At 38.5% G+C, this 23291-nt stretch overlaps 1 long non-coding RNA gene across 1 annotated transcript; it reads left to right on the top strand.

Moving 5' to 3' along the window:
- Positions 1-8854: 8854 nt before the first annotated feature.
- Positions 8855-9937, top strand: LOC126754672 (uncharacterized). The gene is made up of 3 exons (XR_007666326.1): positions 8855-8982; positions 9041-9222; positions 9271-9937. It is a non-coding gene; the product is annotated as an uncharacterized LOC126754672 (long non-coding RNA).
- Positions 9938-23291: the final 13354 nt, after the last annotated feature.

Below are 23291 nucleotides of genomic sequence, written 5' to 3'. Positions count from 1 at the left end.
AGCATTGTTAATGAACTTAAAGTTTTAGGATTAATAATAGACTCTAAATATAGCTTTAAATCACATTGTAAATATGTTAGAGACTGTCTTGTGACAAGATTAAATATAATAAAATATCTAACATCTAAGAAAAGCCATATTCACCCGGCCACTCTTGTCAACGCTACCATAGCCTTAATACTCTCCAAGGTTGAATACGCACTACCACTCTATGGAAACTGTCCAGCATCTGCAATCAACAAAATATCCACGCCTTATCACGTAGCAATACGGAGAAGCATAAGAGCATTCCCTACGACACCCCTAAAAAACCTCTTTGCAGAAACTGGCACCGCTGCAGAAATTTGCACCGACAGTAACTCATGCCTTGACGCCATCGAATGCCCCTCCAATGGTCAAAATGAGGTAGTCGCGATACGAAACACTTTAATAGCCACACCTCGAAAAATCAAACTAATGTAGTTACCAGGCCACACAGGAATCATTGGCAACGAAAACGCTGACGCCGCTGCAAAAAACGTTGCAAAAACACCATCCATAATGTTTAACTATATGTCTAAAAAAGACATTTTGACTGAAGTCGCAAACGAAAGACGCCAGACTCAAATTAGCGATTGGAACACCTATGCTCATCACTACTCCGCTATCAATCCTAGCAGAAAGAAAGGAAGTATCGCTGCCGACATAACTCTCTCAACAATTAAGCCATTTATTCGCCTACGCCTGGGGCACACAATTATCACGCACGCACATCTTCTACAACGTACCCCACCCAGTAAGTGTCCATTTTGTGAAGAGCCGGCATCAATTCGGCATTTACTACATTGTCCAATTATCGACTCAACCCGAAAAGAGATCCTGAGTACAACGGATTCCTTCGACCTTTTGAGAGAGGCTAACATCACAAACGTTCTAAAGATGTACAAATTGTTGAAAGAGACTGACTTGTTAAAGCATATTTAATATTAAGAATAAATCGTAGTTAGCTCTACTAACACCTTAACCATTAACGTTATATTAGATTACAGACAGCCGAAGGCCCTTGTTGCTAGCGCTGCTAAATATTTATTTGTTAAATAATTTATTATTGTACAAATTTCTTAAAAAAAAAAGTAAACTTTTGCCAACAGCTGCTACTTCGGACAGAGTAGGCAATTGAGAAGTAAAGTCTTCTCTCGTCGAACAAAAACCAAACTTTATAAGTCACTCATTATTCCCGTCCTCTTATATGGTGCCGAGGCATGGACGATGGCAACAACTGATGAGGCGACGTTGCGAGTTTTCAAGAGAAAAGTTCTGCGAAAGATTTATGGTCCTTTGCGCGTTGGCCACGGCGAATATCGCATTCGAAGGAACGATGAGCTGCATGAGATATAGGACGACATTGACATAGTTCAGCGAATTAAAAGGCAGCGGCTACACTGGCTAGGTCATGTTGTCCGGATGGACGAAAACACTCCAGCTCTGAAAGTATTCGACGCTGTACCCGCCGGGGAAAGCAGAGGAAGAGGAAGACCTCCACAGCGTTGGAAGGACCAGGTAGAGAAGGAAGGAAGGGGGCTTCGCTTGGAATCTCTAATTGGCGCCACGTAGCGAAAAGTCTTCGACCGGCGCTCTGTCGTTAACTCGGCTATAATCACGTAAGCGGTGTCTACGCTAGTAAAGAAGAAGAATCGAAGATTTATTCTCACCGTTTAAAAGATACCATAATATGTGTACAGATTTTTAATTAATAAATTTAATCTCAGAAAAAATTCTGGAGAATTCGCTTCGTTTTCGGCTTTCTAACTGTATATAATGAATGGAGTCATGTGTAAAAGTTCACGGAAGTGAGGAAAGTTCTCTGATCGCCATTCACTTGAGAGTGGCCAGAAACGATTCTTTTACATATGGCTCAAGCAGCTCACGACTTCCGGCCTTTCACCAAGTATCCTCTGGGTAGCCTAAGAACAACCGTTTGAAGGCGAATTAAAGTGAGAAGGCCAAACCTCTCCTCCGCAGGGTTATGCACTGGTTTGGGACCCGCCACGTACAAATCGCTCCCAATGAAAAGGAACAACAAGCCTCGGATGAGTGACCACCCTTTTGATGACGACCATAGCAAACGAATGAAGGACTATGATTTGAGGGCTTGCACCTGGAATGTCCGGGTACCGCTGCCCAGCTGGTTGATGTCCTCGTTATAGTGAAGGTTGACATCACCACCGTCCAAGAAATGCGATGGACGGGACAAGGACTGAGACGAGTAGGTCCTTGTGGCAAGGTTCGACGTCGAGAAGCTGCAATCACAACAGATAGCCGAACGACTTTCTACTCTACTTGCATTCCTGCTCTCTGAGAACACTCACCGTCAAGCTCCTTACGTACAGCTGCAACCGAAACCATTGGTTTTCAGAGGATGCAAAAGAACAGCTGGTACGACGAGGAGTGCCGTGTTGCTTCGGAGAGAAAACAGGCTGCCTACCTCGCAACGTTACGATCGACCACAACACGTACGGGATGGGATAGATACCGAGAGTTGAAGAGGGAAGCGGGACGCATTTGCAGACAGGAAAAGAAAGAGCACGAAATGCGTGAGTACGAAGAGCTTGATAAGCTGGCTATTCTACGAAAAGATGCAGCGGCTAACTGAAGGTTTCAAAACGGGAGCATACTCTTGTAGAACCCCCAAAGGTGATCTAGTCACCGATGCCCAGAGCATACTTAAATTATGGAGGGAACACTTCTCCAGCCTGCTGAATGGCAGTGAACGCACAACATGAAGTAGCAGGGGCCGACGGATTGCCGGCCGAGCTATTCAAACACGGCGGCGAGAACTGATAAGGAGCATGCATCAGCTTCTTTGTAAAATATGGTCGGACGAAAGCATGCCCAACGATTGGAATTTAAGTGTGCTCTGCCCAATCCACAAAAAGGGAGACCCCACAATCTGTGCCAACTACCATGGGATAAGCCTCCTTAACATCGCGTATAAGTTTCTATCGAGCGTATTGTGTGAAAGATTAAAGCCCACCGTCAACAAACTGATTCGACCTTATCAGTGTGGCTTTAGACCTGTACCCGCCGGGGGAAGCAGAGGAAGAGGAAGACCTTCACTCCGTTGGAAGGACCAGGTGGATAAGGACCTGGCTACGCTTAGAATATCCAATTGGCGCCACGTAGCGAAAAGAAGAAACGACTGCCGCGCTGTTATTAACTCGGCAATAATCGCGGTGTCTACGCCAATTAAGAAGAAGAACGGTATATAATCATGCCTGGATGGGTTTGCTCCCATAATGATGCATATATACACTAAATAGAAATTCTTCTCTACCTTTTCAAATGCACAACACTCTAGTATAAAGGGTCGATCAACTGAAACGAAGTGGTTAATGTAATTGAAAAGTCACTACGTGACAAACAGTTTACAATATACTTAGGCCTTTGTTGACGTAACAAAAACGAAATATACATAATTATTGATTCGATCGAGAGGGTCCTTTCCCAATAGCATACGCAGACGACATTGTGTTGATGGCATCGGGAATGTTTCCTACCACACCTGGCCGTGAATACTGGACTTGGTGTTAACCCCAGTAAAGCAGAACTGATGATTTGGGTCGGGTTTAGTATCGCGCCGGTTAATTTTGGTTCACTGTACCTAAACGAAATACCCAAATTGAAAATTTTAAACACGCATGTATGCTTAAATTATCGAACTTTATTTTAAAACATATTTTATAAAAATCGGTTAACAAATTTTTCCACAAATTCACTTTAAAAAATGCTATTTTTTGCAAATTTCTAAATATATGCGAGTGTATTTTCATCGGTTGTGCATTGTACCAAGCCAATTATGGATACATTTTCACGCACATATATTACTTATGAATTATAAAATCCACTAGTAATGTTTATAATTACTTTTGAAGGTTAATTTCTTTGTAAATCTTTAAAAAAAAACACCTTTTTCTGCATTGAGTTCAATAATGCGAAAAACCACAATGACTGCCTAATTTGAACTCTCAAATTACCGAGAAAGCACGAACAAAAGGCAATAAATGTATGAGGTGAACGCGAAAAGGTGTTCAATGCTAAAATACTGTGGATGGCGTAGCCGGTGTTAGAGCGGCCAGAGTTATTTTCCGCGCCGCGCTTCAAAAAAAATAACCATGGCAACTCTTTTCTTATTGTGCAAATGCAGAGAATTTTAACTAAAATAAAAGAATTTAAATAAAGCTTTATTTATAACAAATACTAAAAGTACTTACAAAAATGTTGGCTGGGTTGTATTGGTTTCAGTTTGTATGGAAAAATGAGCAAAAACACTGATTTTTGGTCATTTTCAAAGGGCTCCCTACAGGTCTATAGGGGCTGTAGGGGTCGAGGGTGGGTTTATTAAAAAGTTCGATCCTCCCTCGTTCCAATAAGGGGGCGTGAAGGGGGTTAGACCCCCCTGTTTTTCTCCATAAACGATACTTAACCGGCGCGATACTAAACATTTCCCGATGATTTTAACAAGTAAGAAAAAATACCGCAATTCAATCTTTTCACGTTCAGTGGTACAACAATTTCTCTATCCCCCACGGCAAAATATCTAGCGGTTGAAATCGATAGCAAACTGAATTGAAAGATTAACATTAAAAAACGAATAAGTAAAGCGTATATGGCATACTACACCTGCAAAAGTATCCTTAGCATGAACTAAGATAACTTTAAACCAAATATAGTTAGAACAGTTATTTGGCCGCCAGAATTACAGAATACAAAGAGCAGCAGGTGCAGGGCAGGTTCCGTAGTATAAACTGGGACCTTAAACTAAATATAGTTATGTGGGTGCATGCGGCCGTCACTAGACCAATACCAACGTATGGTACGCATGTTCGGTCGTCAGAATTAAAGAAACAATATAATATAAGAAAACTAATTTGAACAAAGAGCAGCAGGTGCAGGGGTTACCGGGGCTATTAAATCATGTCCGACGGCGGCGCTTAATATGAATTAGAAAGTTGGCTTAGGAGAGAATATTGAAATAGGGCTATCCTGATTAATTCCAAAGTAGTAAAGAATTGCAGGCAAGCTTTAAGCTTACTAGAAAGTCAACTCGACTTATGCATTATTTGGGTTTCCGGTCATAGAAACATTTTCGGCAGCGATAAGGCAGATGAGTTGGCAAAGCTAGGGGCCTCTTTAGGTGGAATTAATATCACGCCCGCTGGGAACGGTCAAAAGATAGCTTTATATGCAGTTTGTACAAATAGCTCAGAGCAGATGGAAATCAATGGCACAAGTACCTATGACAAAAATAGGCACAATTCCGATTTCTTTGGCGCCGCGATTTGAAGGTACCGTTGGAAAGGGGAAATAAATCCACATTTTACACTTTTAACAGTCTTTTTACCAAAGAAATCTTTATTTTAAAAATTACATTTTACACTCGTAGTGGACATCATGTGTGTGCTAAAAATTACGACGAAATGGAGCGCTGCCATGTGAAAATAAGGAAATTCGCTGAAATGCCTTTTTTCCCAAAAATTCCTCTATCCATTCATGTGGATATGTTCTTCGTTTAATTTAATAAAGAAATAAGTAATATTTTATAGTAATATTATATAATAATATTATAAAATAATATTATATAATAATATTATATATATTGTCACCTAATATACAAAAAAACGTATTATCAAAAATAAATGGAAACCGCTGACAGATATAATAACCAAAATTTAACCATTTTATAACGAAACCTCAAATTCTGTTTCAATATCAGTGCAAGATAACCAAAAAATATAACCACTTTATAACGAAACTCAATATGTTTTTTTATTTTAACGCAGAAAGGAGTACTACGCAAAAGTACTTCAGTCACCCCGGGTATTCGCTCGACCAGGGTTATTTTTTTAAAGCGCGGCCGAAGGCCGCCAACGCAGAAAGGAGTACTACGCGAAAGTACTTCAGTCACATACATAAATCACATATTACGCATATACATATGTAGAATTATAGTTAATATAAAAAAAAGAATCACGCGAAAAAGCAAACAAAGAAAAATTGTTAAAAATCCCACATATTTGCTGTTTAAGATGTGGCAAGGCTTGTTTTCCTCATAATTGTAAGCAATCTAACCTTTTCAATGATGAGTGGGCTAAGTGATTTTTAAATTAATAAATTTAGGTAAAATATACCAAAATAAAAGTGAAATGTGAACTTATTTTAATGTTTAGAGTGTATATTTAAATATACAGAGTGAAAAACGTGAAAAAATTTAGTAAAACATAGAGAACACATGGTATTGTTATTAGTGCAAATTTTTGAACTTTTAATCGTGAATATTTTAAAAAATAAAAGGTATTTTTATATTATTTTTGGATATTTCTTCTCTGGGGAAACTCCCCTATCCGCACATACCCCATTTATACGGAAATGCGGTTTTTTTGCCCCTCCGCCAAAGTAATCGGAATCGTGCCCAAAAATAGAACTAAGGACTTATTAAATAGATATGGCGGGACACTGGCCCTTTGGCGAGGGTCTTGGGGGTCTTCCATATAACAAGATTTGCCTCAGCTGTAAGCTAGAAGGGAATAAGAAAACGGTTTTACACTTTCTCTGTGAATGCCCAGCTCGATACAAAATGTTAGGAACCCATCATGACCAAACCTTGAATGGTTGTCCAAAAAAGCGTAACGGGAATAAGTAGTTTCATTGAGAGTACCACCAAATGGTTTGTGCGTAATGAAACGAGATAGCAATAGTATAAGGACCTACGATAGTGCACAAAAAGGTCGCATTTAGCGTTATTTGAGACCATGAGGGCAGCATTCCAACCTACTTTGATTGTATCGACTTTTTATGTTCCACTTCTCACGCTGCCTTAGTTCAAGCTTTGCTCAACAAAGATTTCAATTGTCTATAAAGTACTATTACCAGGGATGGCCCGATACATTTTTCCGCCCTAGGCGAAAGCCTATTTTAATTAAAATTATTATATTTTAATTATAAAAGAATTATTATAATTAGTAGTTTTATCAAAATGTTAATTATTTAATACATTTACAGGTATTGCATTTAATTGTTAAAAGTTTGTGTCACTTCAATTTCAATTGATAATCTTGCCAAGCCTTTCAGCCTTTCTTAACATATTCTAGAGAGCAGGTAGGTTTTGATAAGTTTCAATTGGAGGAATCGCGCTCTCCACTACTCGCATTGCCATAACGATGGTATTCGTTTCATCAAATACATAGACATACTATAATTTATAACGTCCATTGATGTAGTTTTACGAGCAATTTTTCTGGCAATACCATACCTGGTACTGCGTTGCATAATGCAAATGTATGCAAAAGTTTGCAGCTGATCAATATTATTGGACTGATTTTATCTTTCACCTGTTGGAGACAAATCAGTATCAATGGGAAAAATTAAATTAATTTTAAAATTTTTCTTATCATCACGAACACGTTTTTCTTCTCCCTCATAATTGAACTATATTTTCTGATTTATAACCTGATTCTGCTACTATTAAAAAATAATAATAATACTTTCATTGTTATTTGCAATTTGTATTAGAATACGAATATATGATTTTTGTATATTACATATATAAATGAGTAAAGTAATTTTGTAAATTATTTTATTTAAATAAAACATAAACAAATAAAAAGAAGTTAGCGAATTAATTTTAAGGGACAACCAATTTCTCACACTTTAAGATATATATTCTTCTACTTTCCAGTACACAAATCAAGAAGTAATTAATATAACGGATTAAACTTTGCACGAGTAATGCCTTTAGTGAATGCCACCTTATGACCAAAAATTGTTCTAATCCAACAAAACCTGTTCAAGCCCCTAGGTACCGAATATTTGGACCCCAGTACCTATAGTTGAGTATCTGAGATATATAATTGAAATTCAAGGATAGTACTTCTCTGACCATGGTATGTCTCTATGTCAAAAATGGGTTGGATCGGACCAATACTTCCCTAATATAAAGATAAATGAACTTTCGGGTGACTTTGTACCGCATACATCGGCCAATATGTGAGTTATCTCAATGAAAATGAGATAGCTTGTTTTGATTATAACAGTGATATCAGGATTTTCGAATGTCCGGCTGACTTTACTCTTTATGATAAGTTTTTTAGTAAAGACATGTTGATAATATAGTTGGGAAAAACATCTTAAATCTGGTCGATACTACCCCAACTTCCATATACTAAACATAATGGTTATCTAAGAAACTTTATGCATCTCTCAGTATAGGAGTTATATATAGTATAAGTATATACAAAATTCATTAGATTGCGATCCTCAGGTTTACTTTTCACAACATAAAGTATTTCCATGGCTTTGATTCCTGTAAATTGCAAGAGTATAAAAAGTCCGGTTGCTCTCGAACTTATTGCCCTGACAGACGACAGCGCTAATTTGCATTAGCGGGCTTAATTTACATTTACTTGCGCATTTGACCCATGTTAATGCAAGTTTGTAATGCACAAGAATTTCGTGCATTTAGCTGAATTTACCGAATTTGAGTAAGCAACACTGCACATAAATGGGCGATTTTGGCTTTTTTTTGACAGATGTCGCTTGAAGTCTGCCGCCTCCTTTGCGTTTGCAGCATCAGAGGTAAGCAGTTTTATATTGCTAATTAAATTATGTGCAAGTATATTAACAAAAACAAATTTTAATAGGGCAATTCAGAATCTGGTGCAAATGGTCTTGCATCTTTGCAATTGCAAATTAGCTAGCATATTTTTGCTTTTACACTAACAAAATGTACAGCGATGCATCTGCTACACCCTTGCAAAGAAGCATCACTAAAACACCATTGTATTATTTGCAACACTGGTTTACAAATTATCAGCTGTTGTCAAAAATAAAAGCAAACAAAGAAAAGAAATGGAGCAAACAGGTTTAAACAGAAAAAGAATTAAACGTGAAAAACGAAACAAAAAGTGGAGTATACTGGATTTCTTGCAGGAAGCTCCAGAAGTAGACGTAAGTGATTTAAATGATTAATTTCAACAATTTAATTAAATAATTTTAATTTTAATAGGCACCAACAGCTCAAATTTTTTATAAAAAGCTCATTGAGAGCACAAAAATAGACGCCACGAGGGATCTAATAAGGTGGAAAGTGCGGCACCTGAAGGCTTCATACAAAAAAGCAAGCGATTGGCAAATATTAACAGGAGCAGGCCCTCCATGAGTCTGATGCCGGGACGTCGAGTGTTGAAGGTAAGCGTAATGAATGCGACAAAATTTTGTCATATGTTTATATTTCAGGCAAAGTGTTGCAGATGTGCCCACACTTTAATCAGCTTAAATATATTTTTGGGAAAAAAGCCACAAGTGAATTACCTTTTGAAGTGGTTGATAGTGGCAGTACCTCCATAATGAATGAAAGCGCGGCCAGCCAAATACTGGAAATCACTTTTTCTGATGAAATTGCGTCTCCAATTGACATGCCAATATTGAAAATCTACCACCAGGCAATGGTATGCGTAGGCAAATGTTTAGAACGAAAATGGAATGGGAAAAAGAGAAACATGAAAAAGATCACGCTTTGAATGAAAGAAGATTGCAAGCAGAAATTGAAAGAGGTAAAGCTGAAATAATATTCAAGAACCGTGAATTGGACTTAAAAATCTTTGAATTGGAAAAGGATGAAAGATTGAAAAAACTTCAACTTGAAAAGAAGGAACGCTTACAAAAGTTCGAAATTGAAATGAAATATAAGTATTCCTCTCAACAGTAACTTTTCTGTACTTTATTTATCTTTATTTATTTATCTCTGTACTTTATTTATCTTTGTATTTTAAAATATGTAGTCCCAATTACTGTTGAGATGAATACTTATTTAATACGGTTATTGATGTTTTACTAAGTATCTTCTATCATTCAAAGCGTTATCTTTTTCACGCTTGTCTTGTACTAAATAACCATTTATTTTGTATACTATAGTTTAATGTATAAATCTTTTTCATGTATGTCTTGTATTAAATGTATAAATATATGTAATTATTATTATTATATACATATGTAATTAAAAACTGACAAATGAATTAAAATACATTTAAGAAAACATTAATGCGTATATGGCTTGTCTTTTAGTTTCTGCAACATTGTTGGGTATATGCTCATCAGGCTCAATAGAATCTTCCGTAGTAGTTGATGGATCTGAACCATCGTCGAACGAAATGGAACCATTATTAATTAAAATGTTGTGGAGAATACAGCAGACAAGAAACCAATGGCAGCATAACTTATGGTTTTTTTTGTTAGGCAGACGTATCCTTAGCTGCTTAAGGCTTCCAAATCTTTCTTTTAAAAGCCCAGAACAATGCTCTACTCAACCCTGTATTTACTGTGCCGTAAATTAAATGCAATTCGGGGATTTCTATCCAACAGTCTTGCGTGGCTTCTGTAAGGGGTTATTAACGTTCCAGATAAAGGGTATGCCGAGTCCCCAGCAATCCATTGCTATGAAGAAAAATATTGCTCATTTTGTTGAAAGAGTGAGCTATTTCGATATATGCGGACATAATGCCAGCTCCCAGGGTTTTTTGCAACTTTTTAAATTAAAGTATGATTTTATTAATCAATACAACCATCATTGTTATTTATTACTAAAGATATACGAAATGGCATCGGCATACATATATTTTCGTCGATAGAATGCCCGATTAATTTTCGATGGGATTATGCCTCAACTTGTTGCAGTTCATTCCAATACAACAATGTCATTGTTTTCCAATCATGGAAAGTCCACATTTCAGACCAAAATTTGTCACTAAACTCCTCTTACGCCTTGTCCAGAAGCTCTATGTACTTTTATGAGTTTATTTTGTAGGACACAAAACAAATTGGAGTCTTTCCATGATGCCCAAATGCAGCCCACATCATAAGCGATCGTCCGTGAAAGTTTCTAGTGAATCGGATTCCTTTCTTACTACGAATATAATGATAATAATATTAATAAAAATAATAATAATACTCAACGATTACCGTCCTCCCGGCTAACCGACGCAAGGCAAGAGAGTTTTAAGCGTTGCGATCTTAAGCTGCTCAGCTACAGAAACAAAAATTTCAACAGCCAAAATTAAGAACTAGATTAAAGTTTATAATTTTTAAATGTTACTTGTTAAGAGTAAATAAAATAATTTTTTTAATCACAACGTAGGGTCCTAACCACTAGACGATCACGGCCAGCAAGTGATCTGAAAGCCTTGCAGCTAGTGTCATTTTAAAGTTTATGCTGTAATTTATTGCTGTGTAAATTGTTGTAAATAAATTAAATAAATAAATAAAATAAATAAATTTTTTTAATGGTAAAGAGTGAGTCTGTTAGATCAAATGTGCTGGAATGGGAATTGAAATCATGGCATATACCGCCGAATATTTTGGTTCGTTTAACTCAAAATTTGTTGTAGAAAATTTTAAAAGTAAGGGTCTAAACTGCCTGGTAGAGCGAGCGAAAATTAATATCAGAAAAGAGAGATGGGCTACAGACTGACCCATTCATGAGTTTTACAAGAAATATTATACTAAGCATCTCCCTACGACTACCGAGTGTCGGGAGATTTGTAAGTTTTAAACGGTTAGTGTAAGGGGGTTTTTTCGGGGAAGATTTAAACTGGAATCCCAATGCAAATGATTTAAGGCAAAAAGTAAAAATTGTTTTTGAACGGACTCTAACTTATCCAAATGCACTTGGTAACTAGGGTTCCAAACCACAGAAGCATACTCTAATATTGGCCTCACCAAAGATGTAAAAAGAATTTTTGTGGTAAGCGGATCTCTAAATTTTTTAGACCAACGTTTAACAAAACTAAGAGCGCCTTTAGCTTTAAAAACCGTGGAAGATGGGTGAAGATTAAAATTGAGTTTGGGGTCCATAGTTACTCCCAGATCAACAAAACTGTATACTTGCTCCAACCTAACGTTTTGTATTGCGTATGAAGTAGAGTCTACAGATCTACGTGAAAATCACATCGTTTTGCATTTTTTTAAGGTTCAATGGAAGTCATTTCTATCACACCAAGAAACTAGGTTGTTTAAGTCTGTTTGCAACTGACATCTTTCGCTGTTTGAAGTATACGCTTTAAAAAGTTTTACATCGTCAGCATATAATAAAACTTTTGAAAACTTAACAACAGATGATATGTCATTAATAAATAACAAGAACAGAATTGGACCAAGATGGCTACCTTGAGGAACGCCTGAAGGAACATTGATTATGTCAGAAAACGTATCGTTAAATATGACTTGTTGAATTCTATTACTAAGATAAGAAGCAATCAATTTTAAAAATATTGGTTGAAAACCAAGAAGATCAAGTTTATTCAAAAGAATTGAATGGTTTACTTTATCAAAAGCTTTACTAAAATCTGTGTACTATATGTAAATACATAACATCAGTATTCTTATTCTCCCTAAAGCCCGTTGATACATGTGGCACAAATTCAAGCAAATTAGTTAATGTAGATTTCCCTTTACGAAAACCGTGCTGAGAACAAGAAATTAGTGGAGAGATCCGGAAGGTTATGTCGTCTGTTATAATTGCTTCAAAAAGTTTAGGTATTGCAGACAACTTTGCTATTCCCCTATAGTTTTCAATAGATGACCTAAATCCACTCTTATGTAAAGGAATTATAAATGACTTTTTCCATATGGATAGAAATAAGCCTTGCATAAGAGATGAATTAAATAGTTTTGTTAGGGGTTGGTGTATATATTTGGCACATTTCTTAAGAAAGCATGAGGAAATCATATCTGGGCCATAATTGTATGATTGTTTTAACATATTTAACTGATATAAGACGTCTGCTTCGGAAATGGTAGATGCATTAATGACAGAAATCGGACATAACTTGTGCTGATGCGGAACATTTTTTGGAGATTTTGGAGAGTAATTGGACCTAAAGAATTCAGCGAACATATTAGAAATTATAATATTATTTCATAGTGGACGGAAAATTAGAAGTCTTGCGTTTTGAGTTGAAGAAACCATTTTGGATTACGTACATATAATATTATTTTTTACTTTGTTTATATAATTATTATAACATATTTTGTTAAGTTCAGCAAATTGTCGGCACAAATTAGAATATTTTGAATAGTCAGCAACTAAACCAGTTTTTTTAAAAAGTTTAAAAGCACGAGATTTTCTATTTTTTAATGTACATAATTCTTTCTTCTTCTTCTTAATTGGCGTAGACACCGCTTACGCGATTATAGCCGAGTTAACAACAGCGCGCCAGTCGTTTCTTCTTTTCGCTACGTGGCGCCAATTGGATATTCCAAGCGAAGCCAGGTCCTTCTCCACTTGGTCCTTCCAACGGAGTGGAGGTCTTCCTCTTCCTCTGCTTCCCCCGGCGGGTACTGCGTCGAATACTTTCAGAGCTGGAGTGTTTTCATCCATCCGGACAACATGACCTAGCCAGCGTAGCCGCTGTCTTTTAATTCGCTGAACTATGTCAATGTCGTCGTATATCTCGTACAGCTCATCGTTCCATCGGATGCGATATTCGCCATGGCCGACGCGCAAAGGACCATAAATCTTTCGCAGAATTTTTCTCTCGAAAACTCGTAACGTCGACTCATCGGTTGCTGTCATCGCCGAAGCCTCTGCACCATATAGCAGGACGGGAATTATGAGCGACTTATAGAGTTTAGCTTTTGTTCGTCGAGAGAGGACTTTACTTTTCAATTGCCTACTCAGTCCGAAGTAGCACCTGTTGGCAAGAGCAATCCTGCGTTGGATTTCCAGGCTGACATTATTAGTGGTGTTAATGCTGGTTCCTAAATAGACGTAATTATCTACAACTTCAAAGTTATGACTGTCAACAGTGACGTGAGAGCCAAGTCGCGAGTGCGACGACTGTTTGTTTGATGACAGGAGATATTTCGTTTTGCCCTCGTTCACTACCAGACCCATTTTCTGTGCTTCCTTGTCCAGCCTAGAGAAAGCAGAACTAACGGCGCGGGTGTTGAGGCCGATGATATCAATATCGTCGGCATACGCCAGCAGCTGTACACTCTTATAGAAGATGGTACCTTCTCTGTTTAGTTCTGCAGCTCGAACTATTTTCTCCAGGAGCAGGTTGAAGAAGTCGCACGATAGGGAGTCGCCTTGTCTGAAACCTCGTTTGGTATCGAACGGCTCGGAGAGGTCCTTCCCGATCCTGACGGAGCTTTTCGTGTTGTTCAACGTCAGTTTACACAGCCGTATTAGTTTTGCGGGGATACCAAATTCAGACATCGCGGCATAAAGGCAGCTCCTTTTCGTGCTGTCGAAAGCAGCTTTGAAATCGACGAAGAGGTGGTGTGTGTCGATTCTCCTTTCACGGGTCTTTTCCAAGATTTGGCGCATGGTGAATATCTGGTCGGTTGTTGATTTTCCAGGTCTGAAGCCACACTGATAAGGTCCGATCAGTTTGTTGACGGTGGGCTTTAATCTTTCACACAATACGCTCGATAGAACCTTATATGCGATGTTGAGGAGGCTAATCCCACGGTAGTTGGCGCAGATTGTGGGGTCTCCTTTTTATGGATTGGGCATAGCACACTTAAATTCCAATCGTTGGGCATGCTCTCGTCCGACCATATTTTACAAAGAAGCTGATGCATGCTCCCTATTAGTTCTGCGCCGCCGTGTTTGAATAGCTCGGCCGGTAGTCCGTCGGCCCCTGCCGCTTTGTTGTTCTTGAGACGGGCAATTGCTATTCGAACTTCTTCATGGTCGGGTAATGGAACGTCTGCTCCATCGTCATCGATTGGGGAATCGGGTTCTCCTTCTCCTGGTGTTGTGCGTTCACTGCCATTCAGCAGGCTGGAGAAGTGTTCCCTCCATAATTTAACTATGCTCTGGGCATCAGTGACTAGATCACCTTTGGGGGTTCTACAAGAGTATGCTCCGGTCTTGAAACCTTCTGTAAGCCGCCGCATTTTTTCGTAGAATTTTCGAGCATTACCCCTGTCGGCCAGCTTATCAAGCTCTTCGTACTCACGCATTTCGGCCTCTTTCTTCTTCTGTCTGCAAATGCGTCTCGCTTCCCTCTTCAACTCTCGGTATCTATCCCATCACGCACGTGTAGTGGTCGATCGTACCGTGGCGAGGTAGGCAGCCTGTTTTCTCTCCGCTGCGACACGGCACTCTTCGTCGTACCAGCTGTTCTTTTGCTCTTTCCGAAAACCAATGGTTTCGGTTGCAGCTGTACGTAAGGAATTTGAAATGCCGTCCCACAGTTCCCTTATACCGAGTTGTTGACGACTGCTCTCAGAGAGCAGGAGTGCAAGCCGAGTAGAAAATCGTTCGGCTGTCTGTTGTGATTGCAGCTTCTCGACGTCGAACGTTCCTTGTGTTTGTTGGCGTGCGTTTTTTGCTGCACAGAGGCGAGTGCGAATCTTAGCTGCAACAAGATAGTGGTCCGAGTCGATGTTAGGACCTCGGAGCGCACGCACATCTAAAACACTGGAGACGTGTCTTCCATCTATCACAACATGATCGATCAGGTTGGTAGTTTTTCGATCCGGAGACAGCCAGGTAGCTTGATGAATCTTCTTATGCTGGAATCTAGTACTACAGATAACCATATTTCGGGCCCCGGCGAAGTCAATCAGCCTCAACACATTTGGGGATGTTTCGTCGTGGAGGCTGAATTTACCGACCGTAGTGCCAAATATACCTTCTTTGCCCACCCTGGCGTTAAAGTCGCCAAGCACGATTTTGACATCGTGGCGGGGGCATCTCTCATAAGTGCGTTCCAAGCACTCATAAAAGGCATCTTTGGTCACATCGTCCTTCTCATCCGTCGGAGCGTGGGCGCAGATCAGCGATATGTTGAAGAACCTCGTTTTGATGCGGATTGTGGCTAGACGTTCATTCACCGGAGTGAATGATAGTACTCGGCGACGGAGTCTCTCTTCCACCACGAATCCAACACCAAACTTGCGTTCCTTTATATGGCCATTGTAGTAAATGTCACAAGGACCTACTCGTCTCTGTCCTTGTCCCGTCCATCGCATTTCTTGGACGGCGGTGATGTCAGCCTTTATTTTTGCGAGGACATCAACCAGCTGGGCAGCGGCACCTTCCCAATTAAGGGTCCCAATTAAGGGACCGGAAGTAGTGAGCTGCTTGAGCCATGTGTAAAAGAATCGTTTCTGGCCACTCCCAAGTGAATGGCGATCAGAGAACTTTCCTCACTTGCGTGAACTTCTACACATGACTCCATCCTCCATTTGGAAAACCATAAATGAGAGCTCATTCTTTGAGAACAACACACTTCGGAACATATTTTTCAAATAGATTTAAAATAGTTTCATTAAAATGGGAAGAACTAAATTCAATATTGCCATTGTAATCTGGCCAAGTTACTTTAGAAAGTTCGTAATTAATCTTCTTAAAATTAGCTTTCGCAAATTTGAACCCAGAACAAAGGTATTATTATGAGCAAAGTTAGCTATGATTTCGATATTAATTACCTAAGCATGATGATAAGAGTCCTCTGGCAGAACCAAAGGATCACATCGGACAACAGAGAACATTGAAGCGTTATCAACGTAAACCAGATCTAAGAACTTATCAAACTTGTTTGAAATTCAACTAATTTGGTTAAGACCCAACTCCGACATTTCATCTAAGAACTCATTAAAACATAGGCGAGTACTAACAGGAATGATGTAATCATCAATAGATTTCCATAATACACACGGTAAATTGAAATCTCCCAAACCAATCATGCAATCAGTATTATTAGCCATTGAGAAAACATTAATTATTAAAGAAGCATGCTGCATATATACAGATATGTCCGAGTGAGGCGGTATATAAGATAAAGATAAGTAGATATGGCCACTATTAGCGCAAATACGAATACACTTAAATTCTATGAAGTCTGCATGCGGAACATCGACTTCTTCAGATGGAATTGAAGAATGAACAGCAAACAAGACACCACCTCCTTTTCTGTTCAGCCGGTCATATCTAAAGATTTCGAATTCGCTGTTGAACATTTCATTATCAAAAATGTGGGGCTTTAGCCAAGTTTCTGTGAAAACAATGATTTTAAAGTTTCAATGAATGCTATTTAAATACAAATCAGTAAGTTTTGTATTAAGCCCTCTAACATTTTGATAATAAATAATCAGCGAATTATTGTTAATTAGTTTTTTGTATCCACGGAATTTCTTGGCATTTTAGTGATAACTACAGGAGGCTTATCACGTGCGTGCTCGAATCGCGCACAAAGATCCCAGATGGCCAGAATGAGTTGTCAAGTATCAATTGAAAATTGTCAGCGGATACGTCGATCTGAAACTACGAAATATCCCTGTTGTACTTGAAATTAAATTTACGGATGTCTGTACCTACCATTTTTAATTTCGACGAGATATAACTTTTTATATCATCGACTGTGGTATCCTCAGCAAGTCTCGAGATAAAAATTGCCTTTTTCCGCGGTATTACAACTAAGTTTTTATTAGCTGACTTGAAGGTATTTGGAGGCGGATCTTGAGAAGTCCATATAAATTAACCTTACTCTTGTCACTAATAAATATAGTTTAAAAACAAAAAAACACGCTTTTAAAGTACATCAAGTTAAAAAGTGAAAAATAATTCTTAGCATAAGCTTGCAATTAAGGAACCAAAACTTCGTGTATTATTGTGGAAATGGCGTGGGGTGCTCGATATATGAAAAATATGTCACAAACACCCCACGCTTTTCATACAATCATCCACAAATTTTTGGTTCATTATTATTGTTAGATTATGCTCAGAATTATTTTTCACTTTTTAGTTTGATGTGAGAAATCCCAAATTGGTTAAAATATTAACTATGACATGTTATAATGTTAAAGTAAAACGATAATTAGGCAGTATTTAATCCTTACTCTGAACCTTCCAGTGACTAAGATCTACACAAGATCTAAGTGCTACATAAGTTTCTCCAGCAACAAACAGTCGAGAACCCAGATAAATTCCTGCATGATCAACTGTACAACCTTGCATCCGACCGTTCGGTCGACGCACAACTCAGTATTATTGGCAACATTCGTCTTTTAGCAATTTTATGGCTGTATTTTGCTGGAAATTATATCGATATTGGCTTAATTACGTGTTTACCATCTGAGCCGAAATTAATACGGGCTGACGGGATATCTTCCTCATATACTTAGTCTCTGCAAAAATTTGGCCAGCTTATTTTTGTAACTAAGCCCATGTTACCATTCATTAAACCTTTTGACACGGCAATGTTCGATCTTTAAGATCACTTTTGCTCCAACCAATATTTTCAACGCATTAGGAATCCTTCCTGTCTTATGATATCATTTGGTATTATAGTAAAATGTTATTCAAAATATTAGGCGTCGCTAGCTACTACTTTGACCATCTTTCTGGCAGCATGCGTATTCCGTGACGAAAGAACTCCTCATATTTAGAGTCGATCCAAGTACACAGTACAACAGCTAATCTGGGGGGTGAGAAATTCCAAGTCAGGGTGATGGTACTAGGTCAGTATAGTTAAACCCTCAAAGGGTTTGGCGTTCGTATGTGTCAGTTTTTTTTAGGACCTTTTAAATTTTTTCTTATGTTATAGTGAACGAAAATTGGGTACCAAATATAGTGTGTAAAAGCTGCTACAACCGTCTAATGGATTGGAAAAATAGATAATAGTGGTTCGCGAGTTATGTTAAACTACGTTTTTGCCAAAATGTTACAACTAAGCGAAAAAACATCAAGATAAGGAAAAAATTTAAAAGGTCATAAAAAAAAAACTAATACATACGAACGCCAAACCCTTTGAAGGTTTTACTATACTGACCTAGTACCATCACCCTGACTTGGAATTTCTCACCCCCCCGGCAATAATCCCAAAAATGTTCCACAGTGGTATCAATCCAATTTTTGACTTCTTCATAACAACTGAAGTGCTCGTTAGCTAAACCATGTACCATCGACCGGAAAAAGTGGTAGTCAGATGGAGCAACGTCTGGAGAATACCGCGTACTGTGGCCGTTTTTCTTTTAGTGTTCGGCTCAAACGCATCAGTTGCGTTCGGTATCGATCTCCTGTGATGGTTTCACTTGGCTTTAGCAGCTCATAATATATCACCCCCAGCTGGTCCCACCAAATGCAGAGCATGACCTTGGCGCCGTGAATGTTGGGTTTTGCCGTCGACGTGGAGGCATGTCCAGGCTTTCCCCATGACTTTCTTAGCTTAGGATTATCGTAGTGGACCCATTTTTCGCCGCTGGTTACAATGCGAAGTAAAAATCCCTTTCGGTTGTGCCTTTGAAGAAGCTGTTCACATCTCTTGCTTCCAAGTCGTAAGGAACCCAGTTTCCTTGTTTCTGAATCATCCCCGTGGCTTTGAGACGTTTTGATACGGCTTGCTGTTTCATTTGCAACGATTCGGCCAATTCCTCTTGGGTTTGAAACGCATCTTGGTCGAGTAATGCCTCAAATTCAGCATCTTCGAAAATCTTCTCTCTTCCACCACCATGTCGGTCTTCGACTTCATAATCACCATTCTTAAAACGTTGAAACCATTCGCGACATGTTATTTCACTTAGGACAGCCTCACCGTACGTATCCGAAAACATTCGATGAGCCTCAGCCGCACTTTTCTTAGAATTAAAAATAAAAAAAACAAAATTTCCCGCAAATGTCGAGAATTCGGCTCAAAAAGTGACATTTTCAGTTGAGAATAAGTTTGGGATGCAAACAGATCTCTACAAATATTTTGTTGGGTTGTGTTGACACAAATGTCCAAGATCGATATAAAACGATTTAATCGACCAGTGCTTGACCCTAGAGACATCTATTGGAAAACGTCGGAAGCAAAGTTGTAGGCCTAATATTTAAATCCTTATTATCTAATTTTCGTGTAGCTTTAATGAGTTTGTTTTGTGCTCTAATGGTAAAAATAACAATCTCTTTATCTTGAAAACTCTGGAGAACTTTTTCGTTATGACTAACAACTTGGTCATTAGTTGGGTAAATTCTTAAAGCTTCCTCAATCGAGAATTCTTCAGTGGTATCTGTTGACACTTTTCCAAGAAGAACTCCAAGATACTTAGACGTCAACTTTTCAGCTCTTAAAATATTAAACACATCTATAAATGTCGGGTCTTCTTGTTGACGCATGTTTTGTGGTCGCCAAAGATGTGCAGCGGGTTTCCTTTGTTCTGGTTGTTGAAATACTTGATACCTTCAAACAGGTGGTAACTGCATTATATTTATCACCAAAGGGTAAGACATTTATACCACCAAAACAAAAGTCCGGTCTCTTCAGTTGGCACAAACGGAGTCGATCATGCAAAGTATCTCATAAGGTACCAAATAAATTTCGTCTATAAATAGAAATTCAACGTTTAGCTGTAACTGGCGCATCTTCAAAAAATTCTCTCGATACAAAAAGACCTCTTTGCTTTATTCAGATTCCATGCCACTTCTTATGGAATCATAAAGTATCATATGATGCACTAATATCATATTATACAAAGTAATATTATACGACACAAACTAAATCGCTAAAAGTGCGACACGTGTGGTGGGAAGCGCAGCAAACTCCATACCAGTTGCAGCGGCAAACATAGGTTTAGAGTTAAGGGTAATTAATTGGAAATTTTAGTTCTTAAGCAGAATTTAATAAAGGAGCATAGCTCTTGAAAAATATTTTTTTGTAAAAAACTAAAAAGTTTTTTAACTGGCCCCAGAGCAGGGACCAGCGGGCGAAAGTAGTTAACAGCATGAAAATCCAAAAGTAAGGCTACGCGAGTGGCGAGTGACAAACGGTACTAATTGTGAAATTAAAGCATAAACAAAATACACAAACGCGAAACGGAATAAAAAATCACCCGTGTGAGAACTAATAACAAATACTGTGCTGACGAGCGGCTACAACGCAATACCACGTGGGATTTGGCCAAGTATCATCAGAAAAAAGGACAACCCCGGAACGTCTTAAAAAAATCCTATGGAAAGCTGGAAACCACTTCTGTAAGCTTTTACATTTTTTATTTATTTTTTATTACTAAAGAAAATGCTATTACAAAGAAAAATAAATTTAATTAATTGACATAAAAGTAAAAGGAAAGAAATCGAGTGCTATTATAAAGGAAAATAAATTTATTTAATTGACATAAAAATAAAAAGTTTAATATAATGCCAGACACTGCTCAGGAATTGATTGAACAACTAAACCAGATGAGGTTAGATTATGGGCAAACCACCCATCCTTCAAATCCTTCCACCCATCCTTTAAACCCTCCCACCCCTAACCCCACTCAAATAACAAAAATAGTTCTGGAAGTACTCGAACGAATGAATACGATCTACCGAACCCGACCACAGCGTTACACTGAACGCAAACAATATAAACGAATTAGACAAGATTCCGGATATGGTTAAATGCCTTAGAGAATTTTTTGGGACAACCAGGAGAATTTAACTCTTAGAGGAAATGCGTCGACCTAATTTTTAAGGCATCTGAGGGAGTCGAGAATACAAAGCTCTTGACACATTCATTAGAGGACTAAATGGCGATTTATGTATCTCGTCTTCTCAGCTTGAGAGAACCGACAACCTTGCCCCAAGCACTACATTTATGTCAAAAACTTGACAACATTACGTATAGAATTAATCATGCGAATAATACGCACAAAGCCAATATTCAACCACCATCACGACCTCCCCGAAATAATACTTTTAATAATTTTAATAACAATAAAGCTTTTTTCCCCGACATATTCCCACTCCCCCAGACGAAATTTGGACCAATATGCATTCGGTCGTCAACCAAATCGGTATTCCCAACACTCCACCAATTATATGCAAAATAATCAAGGATTCATGCCGAGGTTCAATAATTACGCGAACAACCCCATATTACTGGAGGAAATACCTCCTTTAACAACAGACCGACCTTACCACCTAAACCACCGACCCAATGGAAGTAGACTAGTCAATACAATCAAGACAGATTAATTACCAAAATAAACCCAATACATTCCAGGACAATCGACCACCGAAACGTCCGATTTCCGCACAACTGATTCACCCCCCAAGTAAAATACAACACAATTTCTTTACCAACACGGTAGAATTAGATCCGAGCGGAATATATGGTGGCATTTCCCACCATAAATTTTACGATAATGCAAGTCGAAATGAGCTAGATACTACCCATTTTTTTATTAGCGCCGTCTTCGCTGCCTTATTACGAATTTAAAACATGGCGTGGAGACACAGTAGTTTTCCTTATTGATACCCGGTATTATAGGTAAAATCAGTTTCCGGTACAATTGAAATTACCCACCGCACCTTTGTAGACATTTTTGGACCAACAGTAGGAAAAATAAAATTCTTCATATTACCAACTCTAAGGACGTTGCACGGTATAGTAGGCAACGACACGCTTAAAGAATTGAAAGCAATTACACTGGTAAACACTGTTTTTGTCACATGAACTTTGTTATGATTTTTATTTATGTTGGTGTGCCCTCATTAAAAATATATAACAGTTTTGTTTCTATTACATCCAGTTTTCTTGTGACAGCTACATATTCATTTCTGACCTCATATACGTTTCTTTGTTTACATAACTGCATTCAGTCGACTGTGTAACTATTGTGTTTGCTAAATTACATTTTATTTACAATAATTAGATCGTAAATATGCCACGAAAGTGTTTGAACAACCCGGACAATTTTTGTTATGTGTGTGGAGGATGGAGTCATATGTAGAAGTTCACGCAAGTGAGGAAAGTTCTCTGATCGCCATTCACTTGGGAGTGGCCAGAAACGATTCTTTTACATATGACTCAAGCAGCTCACTACTTCCGGTCTTTGACCAAGTATCCTCTGGGTAGCCTAAGAACATCCGTTTGAAGGCGAGCTAAAGTGAGAAGGCGAAACATCCCCTCCGCAGGGTTGTGCACTGGGTTTGGGACCCGCCACGTAAAAAATTCTACCAATGAAAATTAGCAAACAGCCTCGGATGAGAGACCCTTTTGATGACGACCATGGCAAACGAAATAAGGACTACGAATTGAGGGCATGCACCTGGAATTTCCGGTCCCTTAATTGGGAAGGTGCCGCTGCCCAGCTCGTTGATGTCCTCGTAAAAATAAATGCTGACATCACCGCCGTCCAAGAAATGCGATGGACGGGACAAGGACAGAGACGAGTAGGTCCTTGTGACATTTACTACAGTGGCCATATAAAGGAGCGCAAGTTTGGTGTAGGATTCGTGGTGAGAGAGAGCCCGTCGCCGAGTACTACCATTCACTCCGGTG

Source organism: Bactrocera neohumeralis, chromosome 4, assembly GCF_024586455.1.
Source record: "Bactrocera neohumeralis isolate Rockhampton chromosome 4, APGP_CSIRO_Bneo_wtdbg2-racon-allhic-juicebox.fasta_v2, whole genome shotgun sequence".
In the NCBI taxonomy this organism is placed as follows: Eukaryota; Metazoa; Arthropoda; class Insecta; order Diptera; family Tephritidae; genus Bactrocera; species Bactrocera neohumeralis.
This window is presented reverse-complemented; position numbering and strand designations above follow the sequence as displayed.